The sequence below is a fragment of the Phyllostomus discolor genome, chromosome 2 (assembly GCF_004126475.2).
Source record: "Phyllostomus discolor isolate MPI-MPIP mPhyDis1 chromosome 2, mPhyDis1.pri.v3, whole genome shotgun sequence".
Classification (NCBI taxonomy): Eukaryota; Metazoa; Chordata; class Mammalia; order Chiroptera; family Phyllostomidae; genus Phyllostomus; species Phyllostomus discolor.
The window spans coordinates 92,143,591-92,153,098 of NC_040904.2; the positions used below are offsets into that span (position 1 = coordinate 92,143,591).

The 9,508-nt window shown below is 37.9% G+C and overlaps 1 pseudogene; it reads right to left on the reverse strand.

Moving 5' to 3' along the window:
- Positions 1-3,395: 3,395 nt before the first annotated feature.
- LOC114491109 lies at positions 3,396-4,442 on the reverse strand (annotated as a pseudogene).
- Between the last annotated feature and the right edge of the window lie 5,066 nt (positions 4,443-9,508).

A 9,508-nucleotide genomic window follows, 5' to 3' on the forward strand; every position in this document is an offset into this window, starting at 1 on the left:
AGGTGAGAGTAAAGGATAGTAAATAGGTGTAGTGTGTGAGAGAATAGAGTTAACCACTACAGTAATAGAGTTCAGGAAACTTTGAAATGGGCTAAGATCTGGGGCGGGGGGGGGGGTGTTGTGAAGTAATTACAATTGCATGGAACAGCAGTTATTTACAATAATATTATGGCGACATTCATATGGCAGAGTCTATGAAATCTAGGTAATAAGGATAGGGAGTACAGAACATTGAGTAGTATGCTGATAGGACACAGGTAAGTTAATGGACAGTAGATTAGTAATACGGTATAGAAAGAGATATCAGGGGAAAGCTGTCAGGTCATACAATAAAACCAGCCTAGCAAAGCAGGCTATACAAAAATAAGAGGGATATAAAAATATTGTTAAAAAAAAAGATGTAGGAACACTGGAAAAATAATAATAATAATACAAATATGCAATAACTTGAAGGTTCTCTGTAATAGCAGAGTGACATTTATTTCACTGTCCCAGCTGTTGTGATGCCCCTTCTTTGGGTTCAACTTTGGTCTTTTCACCGATCCAGGATTTTGTCTCACTTGTAGGTATTTAGGAAAAAAATTAAAAAAGAAAAAAATAGAAAAGGCAGACGAAGGCAGGAAGAAGAGATAAAATTGGAGGACAGGAAGGAGGAAGGAATAAAACAAGAAATCAGGTAAGAGAGGAAAAAGAAATCAAAAGAGAATAAAAACAATAAAACTTAAAAAATTAAAAATTGTTAAAAAAAATAGAATCAAATTAAAAAGTCTCTTGATTTCAAAGTGGCCAAACCGGTTTTTCTGCTCTTGCTGCTTGAGGCAGGCTGAAGGATGACTTGTTTGGCTTTTCTTCCTAGGCCTGTGGGGTTCTCACTGGCTCCACGGCCAGTCCGCCGCCCCGTGCTACCCACGCAGCCTGTCCGCCGCCCCACGCGACCCGCGCTCCCGTGAGCGGGCGCGGGCCCGTCTGCTGCTCGCACGGCCGTCAGCCACCACTCGCTGCGCTGGTGCCCCTGCGAGCGGGCGCGGCCCGTCTGCCGCCTGCGCACTCACAGCTGGGGAGCAGACAGGCCAGAGCCACTGATCACTTCAGGAGAATTCCCCAAACAGTGTCTGTGTCCATTCACTCCTTCCTCTTGGGAAATTCCTCCCGATCGAGCCCGCCGCTCTCCACAGTGGCCCGGCTTCTCTCACCGCCAAAGCTCCAGCCAGAACGGTGACCCTGGGAGTCCGGGTCCGCAGCGCGACTCGGCTCTGGTGTTCACCGCCTCCAAAGCTGCTCGCCACCCGGTGTGTTTGCCAGCACCTGGATTCCTCCCAGAGCCGCCCAGACCTTGCTCGGCAGGGGAGGGAGCAGTTGACCTGGCTCTCTCCCAATAACCCTATGGTAAACCCAGCCACGGCCCCCGGGCCTGGGGCTGCAGCCCCGGGACCACACGCCTGTCCTGGGAGCCTACCTTGATGCAGCACTCCCCCTAGGATCCGTTCTTTGTTCTTTCGGTTCTGCCACAATCCTTGGTCCTCTGTTTTCAAAAATGCTGAAATATGTTGGTTGCTTGCCTTTCTACTCCAAAGATTGGTCAGGACTCTCTCCCCTGAGCAGAGGAAAACCAAATCTGCTCCTTCCTACTCCGACGCCATCTTAGATCCCCCTGTTGATTTGTTTATGATGGCCATTCTGAGCAGTGTGAAGTGGTACCTCATTGTGGTTTTAATTTGCATCTCTCTGATGGCTAGCAGTGTTGATCATCCTTTCATTGGTCTCTGGGTCCTCTCTATTTACACTCAATAAATATTTATTGATTAGGTAGTATCTGCCAGAAACCCCTTTAGGAACTGTGTATCCATAGTGAAGAAGATAGAGAGTTAATTTTTAAGTGGTAAAAACAGGCAAATAAAAAGATAATTATAAAATAGTTACATGCTGCTATAAATCTAAGGTAGTATAAAACCACATTTCTCTTAATTCAAACTGGGTTTTATTTTCAGATTCTCCACACAGGATAAAACACAAAAACAAGGAGACAGCTGTATTAGGAGAAAATGTGACAATTTTCTGCAATTTAACAGCTCCAGCAGATGTTGTACAAATAACCTGATGGAAGATCCAAGATTTTAGTATTATTTTCACTGATATGTCCCCTAGAGTAAGGGACATAAAGAAAAGAATAAACACATGGGACTTCATCAAATTAAAAAGCTTCTGCCTGGCTAAAGAAAACATCAGCAAAATGAAAAGGGAACCAACCACATGGGAAGATATATTTGGAAATGATACCTCAGACAAGGGTTTGATCTCCAAAATATATAAAGAGCTCACATGACTCCACTCCAGGAAGACAAACAACCCAATTAAAAAATAGGCAAAAGACCTAATCAACAAAACAAACAAGCGAGCAAAATATAACCAGAGACATGGAAATTAAGAATAAACTGACTAACCAGAGGAAAGGTGGGAGGGGATAATGGGGGAAAAAGGGAAAAGGGTTGTCAGGAACATGTATAAAGGACACATGGACAAAGCCAAAGGGGCATAGGATTGAGGGTGGGAGGTTGGGGGGAGTGGTGGGGAGGAATGGAGACAACTGTCCTTGAACAACAATAAATAAAAGTGAGAGAAAAAAGATCCAAGATTTTTGCCACAAAATATTGGCATGTATAGCAGTAAATATTGAGAAAAGAATCCTCCACCATATATAGATCAACTGCATTGCAAGGTCATCGATCCCCATATCTGATTCATAACTATCTGTGAAGTGACATTTGAAAAAAAAAGCCTGCTACAATGTCTATTTAACATGTTTGCATTTGGCAGCTGTGAAGGACGTCTGCCTTAACACTATAAGTATAAATTTTTTTTGAGATTTTTAATTGAATTCATTGGGGTGACACTGGTTAACAAAATTATACAAGTTTCAGGTGTACAATTCTACAACACATCTTCTATACACTGTATTGTGTGTTCATCACCCCAAGTCAAGCCTCCTTCCATCACCATTTAACCCCCTTATACCGTCCTCCAGCTCTCCCTACCTGCCTGCCCCAACAATCAACACACTTGTCTGTGTCCATGACTTTCTTTCTTTTGCTCAATCCCCCCACCTCAACCTCACTGCTGAACCAGAGCTGTCAGCCTTCTCTCTGCCTATGAGCCTGCCTATACTTTCCTTGTTCAGTTTGTTCATTAGATTCTACATATGAGTGAAACTACATGGCATTTGTCTTTCTCTGACTGGCTCATTTTACTTAGCATAATGCTCTCTAGGGCTACCCATGCTGTTTCAAAGGGTAAGATTTCCTTCTCTTTATTTGCACATCAGAAATGCATTTTTATTTTTATTTGAAAACAACTTGCATTTTTTGACAAATGATTTTAGTGTATAAATTTGATTTTGTTTTTACACAGAGAATATAAAGATTTCCCTCATTGATCTTCCATGTGAAAGGTATTACAAGCTGAAGGGATATCCTTTCTGCATACAAGTGTGTCTGTTTCATGTAGGATTCTGGCAACCAATGGTGCAGTGCTCCCACACATAAATTAGGTCAAGTGACATTGCATATTAAAAAGGGGGTAAGAGAAATATTCTAGTTTATCAGATTCAAGAAGCAAACGTGACACAAAAACTGCAGATAAGACCAGGTCAGTAGCCTTAGTTAGGACACGAGATTATGCTGGAATGACAGCTTCGTGAGGCTATCATGTACACCACATTAACACAGCAAGGAAGAGTCATTATATAGAAAGGCTGGAGTGAGGGATTTTCACTAAAGCAAGTTAATTTCTTGTCAACTGCCCAAACAAAACAAAGCAGAGCATAAGGGTGTCAGTATACTAAAGGCATGATACACTAGTTTCTGTGCAGCATGCTAAAAGTTAGAACATCTTCACTGGTGCATCTGAATCATTAATGGTCACGAAACTGTTCTCTTTTTTTGCCCCCCTCACTAAATTTCAGACCTGTGTTATTTTAGATGGAGTCTAGCTTTTATCTATTATTTCATCCTGCAAAAACATGTGAAGACAACATTTATTCTGTGCCAGAGGATGACCAGCGGCCTTGTTTATGAATGGCTCCAGCCCTTGCTTCCTTTCTTCCATAAAACTGTCATCAAATATTCCATCATCTCCTCTAAAAGGAAGCTGATGCAAAAATGCTTTCCCAGGGAGTGGGGGAAGTACAACCTTGCTCTCTTTTTCTAATTCACTTCATGGCCATTCAAAGCCACTGTATTTTTTCTAACAGTAGTTTCCTTCAGCTGGAAAATAGGCAGATTTGTCTTGACTTTGATTTCGTAGGTGGTGAAGTGGCCCTGGCTGACCCCCATCACCTGAGGGTTGCTCACATCAATCTCAAGGAAGTTGTTGGGCAGCCCGTAGGTGTCTTCCAGGTTCTGGGGGTTGGTGATGAGCTGCCCAGTGACTGCCACTATCTCTGCCATTTCACAGTTGCAGCCACCTCCCGCTGTGGGTTTCCCACTGCCTCTGGGCTCCCCACTTTCCACAGAGGCTCCCCCAGCCTCCGTGGGTTAACGTTCTTCATCACTTTTGGAATATTCTTGGCAATTATCTTTTCCTGTATTGCATCTGTCCCATTCCTTCTCCTCTTTTTCTGAGACTCTAATTACAAATATATTGGATATATAAAATAAATAAATTAGATTTTTAAATATTATACATCTGAGAATTCCAATACTTGGATCTTTCTGTGTCTCTTTCTATTCTCTATTTTTCTATCATAGTTTACAGACAGCAGTGGCTTTTTATTTATAGTTATTTTTGACTGAATGCTAGATTTTGTATTTGAAATATTGCAGAGATAATTGAAACTTTGAATGTTTTTGTAGCTTTATTGAGATACAATTCACATAATGTACAATTCACACATTTAAAATGCGTAATTCAGTGGTTTTTTTGTATATTCACATAGTTCATGAAGCCATCAGCAAATCAGAAGTGCATCTAAATGTCATGCTTACTTCTCTTGGCTTCTGACTTTCACTGGATCTTAGTCCTACAAATTCTGATTACTTGGTAGCTCTTTAATGCCTTCAAAACTTTTTAACAATAACTTGTTCAGTTTTTTTTTATTTTCTCAGAAACTACCTAGATCATTGCTTGAATTGAACCCTTCTCTCACTATCCAATTTTATACTATCACCTTTTCACATTTTACAGCTATATTTCCATAGCTTCTTTGTCAATAAGTCTTGTCACCAACATCCTGAAATTAATGTGCTTTGACCCCAGTTTCCAGAAGTACAGGAAAGCACAGTTTCCCACCCTCACCACATAGCCGTGAATATTTCCTATAGAAATAGGGATACGATCCTGGATTATCTACTAACTAGAGTTTCTATTTCTTCTTCCAGAAGATATAGTCCTCCTAACAAAAGGTAGAAATTTTATTCCCATTCTAGTGTTTTCCCACATTTTCTTGATCCCTCAATATTTGCATAAATACTACAGAATAAGCTTTGGATGTCAGTGGTGGGAGGACAATCCTGCTTATCTCTTAATTTTTGATAATACATGATCTATAATTATATAATATAATCTATAATTATATCACAGATAATGGTATAAGTTGTCCAATGGCATTAGTTATATATCAATAATCTGTTCTTTTAGTCTGTTATTTATTTCACAAGCTTATTGCCTTTTACCCAGTTTAATTAGTCTCAAGGCTCAGTACTCTTTGTTACATTAGTTTGTCTGTTTTGACACTAACAAAAGTAGAAGTCACTGAATGTGGCACTGTCACCATTTAATTCAGCGGATAATCACTGAAGCCTATCATTAGGAGTTTTTTTCAATAGCCATGCCTATAATATTAGGTTAAACCATGTGATGTTGATAACATTCAATCACTTTTATCTATAAAATAAGTAACTCTATAAGGTTTAATCTAACATTAATATACTAGGTTAAACCTAATATAGGTAAGGAAATGTCATTTGAATATTATCAAAGCCAGACTAACAAAGCTTCCAATCATGAATTTTCAATTCACAAGAAGTTTTTTTCTTGCTTGACTTCACAACAGATTTTTGTGACATAAATCCCTGTTTTTGCTGAAATCTTAAATAGAGCTTTATTTCAATATGTTTTGTTGTGGTTGACTTTAGGACTGTGTTCACATTTTAGTGCCAAAGTCTTCCCATTCAGCCTCTTCCACCCATTTTGAATGAGCTCTGTGGTATCAAGCTGGAAAAAAAAAAAACGCAGTTGAAACTAGAAACTGAGATGAAGTGATGGCTGAACAGTCAAAAATAAATGGCAAAAATTCCTCAACTAAAACACTTGGACTTTCTAAGAGTATCTCAGGGAAGAAGCAATTGCTAACAAGCATTTGTCTTTTCCTTCAATGGTAATTAAAGATTCAAACCAGCAAGTTAAAAAGGGATGAGAGGTTGCAATGAACAAAGAAATGGCATCAGTCTGGACCAAAAAAACTATCATGAACAGAACTAAGGATGCAAAATAGTTCATGCCATTAATGTAAGCACAAATTTTCCTAAGATTAATCCATAGTGAATAGGTTAGTTTTTACATCGAAGAACTATGATTGGTATTCGTAATAATGGCCTTTTGCTAAGCTTAAATGGCAGTGAAATATGTAAATTGTATTCATAAGGCTATACAGAAAGAAGTAGAGTTTGTATGGTAGTTCCTCTTACTCATGGGGTATACATTCTCAGAACCCCAGGAGAAGCCTACAACTATGAATGGTATTGAACCTTATGTATACAATGTTTTTTCTTATACATACACATCTACAATAAAGTTTATTTTATAAATTATAAACAATAAATTTATTGTTGCAAGAGACTAGCAACAATAACATATTAAAATAAAACAATTATAGAACAATTAAACATGTACTATAATAAAAGTTATGTGAATGTGATTACTTCTCAAAATACCTAAGTTCTTAGCACACACTATGGCTGTAACTGTTGCAGTTAGAGTTGTGACAACAAAACTGGCACAAATTTCTTTTTTCTTCTTCACAATTTCACAAATAGAAGATTTATTCTTACTGTAGATCTTGGCAACTTCAGCATATGATTTTTTTCTTTCCTTATTAAGCTGGGAAGCTACCTTTTTACTTAAAGGAAGCACCGTATTGGTTTTTCTTTGGCATATTCAAATTGCCAACACCACCACTCTTGTGCTTTGGAGCCATTATTAGGCAAAATAAGGGTTACCTGAATACAAACACTAAGATACCTTGACAGTGGATCTGGTAACTGAGATGACTGCTAAGTGACTAGTGGGTGCAGGCTCCTAAGAGTGCAGGCTCTGGAGTCAGATAGAACTGAATGTGTTTTCAGATCTGCCACCTAACACTTTGCACCTTAGGGCAATTTTTTAAAACACCTTAGAGCTTCCATTTTCCCATTTGTATCTGATAACTGAACTCTGCTAGTTGATGCAAATAATCCTTATAAAATTCTTATTACATTTCCTAGAACATTACTCTTAAATACTACTATTATTATTATAAACTTATTTTCAGAGGATATTAAAGTATCTTTGGAAATTTCATTTTAGTAATTGGGTAGTATTTCATCAAGTAACTATATTATATTTTGCTTAAACATTTTTAGTTATATCTAGGTGACTATTCAGGTGGTTTTATCTTTTTTTATTCTTAAGATTGATAGGAAAATATTAAATATTATGTGTCTTCAATTTGAATATGCATTAGTATATTCTTTTATAAAATGGAATATGGCAAATAATCTCAACACATCCATTTGAATGTCAACAAAGTAAATGGGTATCAAAATAGCATTGGAGAGCAATGGTGCTGAAACGGCAGCACATTGTATAGGAAAGAAGTATGGTCAAAAAGAACACGTTTCTGGTTTGTGTTTCTCAAGTACTTCTGTTTCTTCTTCTATTTGGCTGTATACAGTTGTTGTATTTGTAAGTATTCTACTTATTCTTTGTGTTGTTCTGAGAGAGAAAAAGTAAGTTGTATCACTACTTGTCTGCAGTAGAGAACTAAGAGAAGGTGCTGCTGAATTTGAAGCTGAAACCTATAGAGCTTGTCCTGTAGCATCAACTGATGAGGCAAATTCATGTCAAGATCTCCTTTTGAAAACATCACGAGAATATGCACAGATTTTGCAGAGAAGTTATATGATCTGAAATATAAACAGTACTTTATGTAAACTGGACTGAAATATAAATAGTACTTTATGTAAACTGGACTGTTTGCATAATATTTTAACTATTTTCCACTAAACCCCTTGATATGTGAAATCTTTATTAAAGAAAAATATTTTGGGATCATAAAAAAAACCTATAATAGAGAGGTAGGTAAAATATGGCTAGTTTCAAAGCTAAAAAAAAAAAAAAAAAACAGTCCAAGGGCTTTAGCAAAATTTGTTGTGGAAAGAATCATCATTGAACACTCTTTTCCATGTGCTTGGTAATTCTTGCAGTCAAAGATTTATTCTTGTTTAGATGATATGCTAACTGGGATTGTTGAAAAGGTCAGCTGTTAGTAATCATTTATGCTTATAGTATGTTGAGTTTAAGATTCTTTCTTGAGGGCAGATTTTTGATGGGAGAGAGCATATGAACTTTAGACAACTGGTGGGAGCGGGGTACTGGGTTGTGAAAAAGGCTGAGACTGGACGCTTGAGATAAAGCTGCCAAAAAAAAGCCACAGAAAGATGAAAGTAGTGTTACTTTACAGGACTAACATAATAAATTATCAGCTCATTTACTCAACAAATACTTCTAGAGTGCCTATAGATTGTTATGCATTGTTCAGGGTGTGGGAGCCAGTGACAGTTAAAACAGACAGGTTCTTCACCTTCCAAAATGTACATCTCAGTGGGGAGAGATAGTCAATGAAAAGATACAAATGAACAAACTCCAAGAATATATTGAGTAAGTGATAAGGACTATTTAGAAAATAAGGTAAAACGATATCATTGAAAAATAAACACAAAAAGTTTTTTGGTGAAAGTTTCTTGGTGAAAAGTATTCCAGACAAAAAGGGAAGTATTAGTGTAGAGGCCAAGGTGGGAATGAGTGCAGTACGTCCCTCCCCACTGCCCCACTTCCCCAAAAAAGAGAATGTCAGTGTGGCTAAAACAATGACTTAGAAATAGAGATCAGGGCCAGAGCAGGTAAGGCCCACTGGCTTGGAAACACTAGCTGCAATATCAGCCCATTAAAGTATTTAAGACAAGGGAATAAGACAAATGATCAAATGTATACATTAATAAGATCTCTCTAGCAGGAATGTGGACAAAGTTTCTTGGATGTCAAGAATGAAAAGAAGCAGGTTTTTAAAGAGATGATGGCCGTGGTCAAGATAGGAATCAACAGTGGTCTGGACCAGAATGGTAGCAGTGGGAACTGAGGAATTAGGGATATGTTTGTGATGACAAGATTCGCTGATGAATAAGATGTGCAAAGAGTGAAAGAGAAAAATTATCCTGATGATTCTAAACTTTTTGCCATGGATAAAGGAACCTTTTAC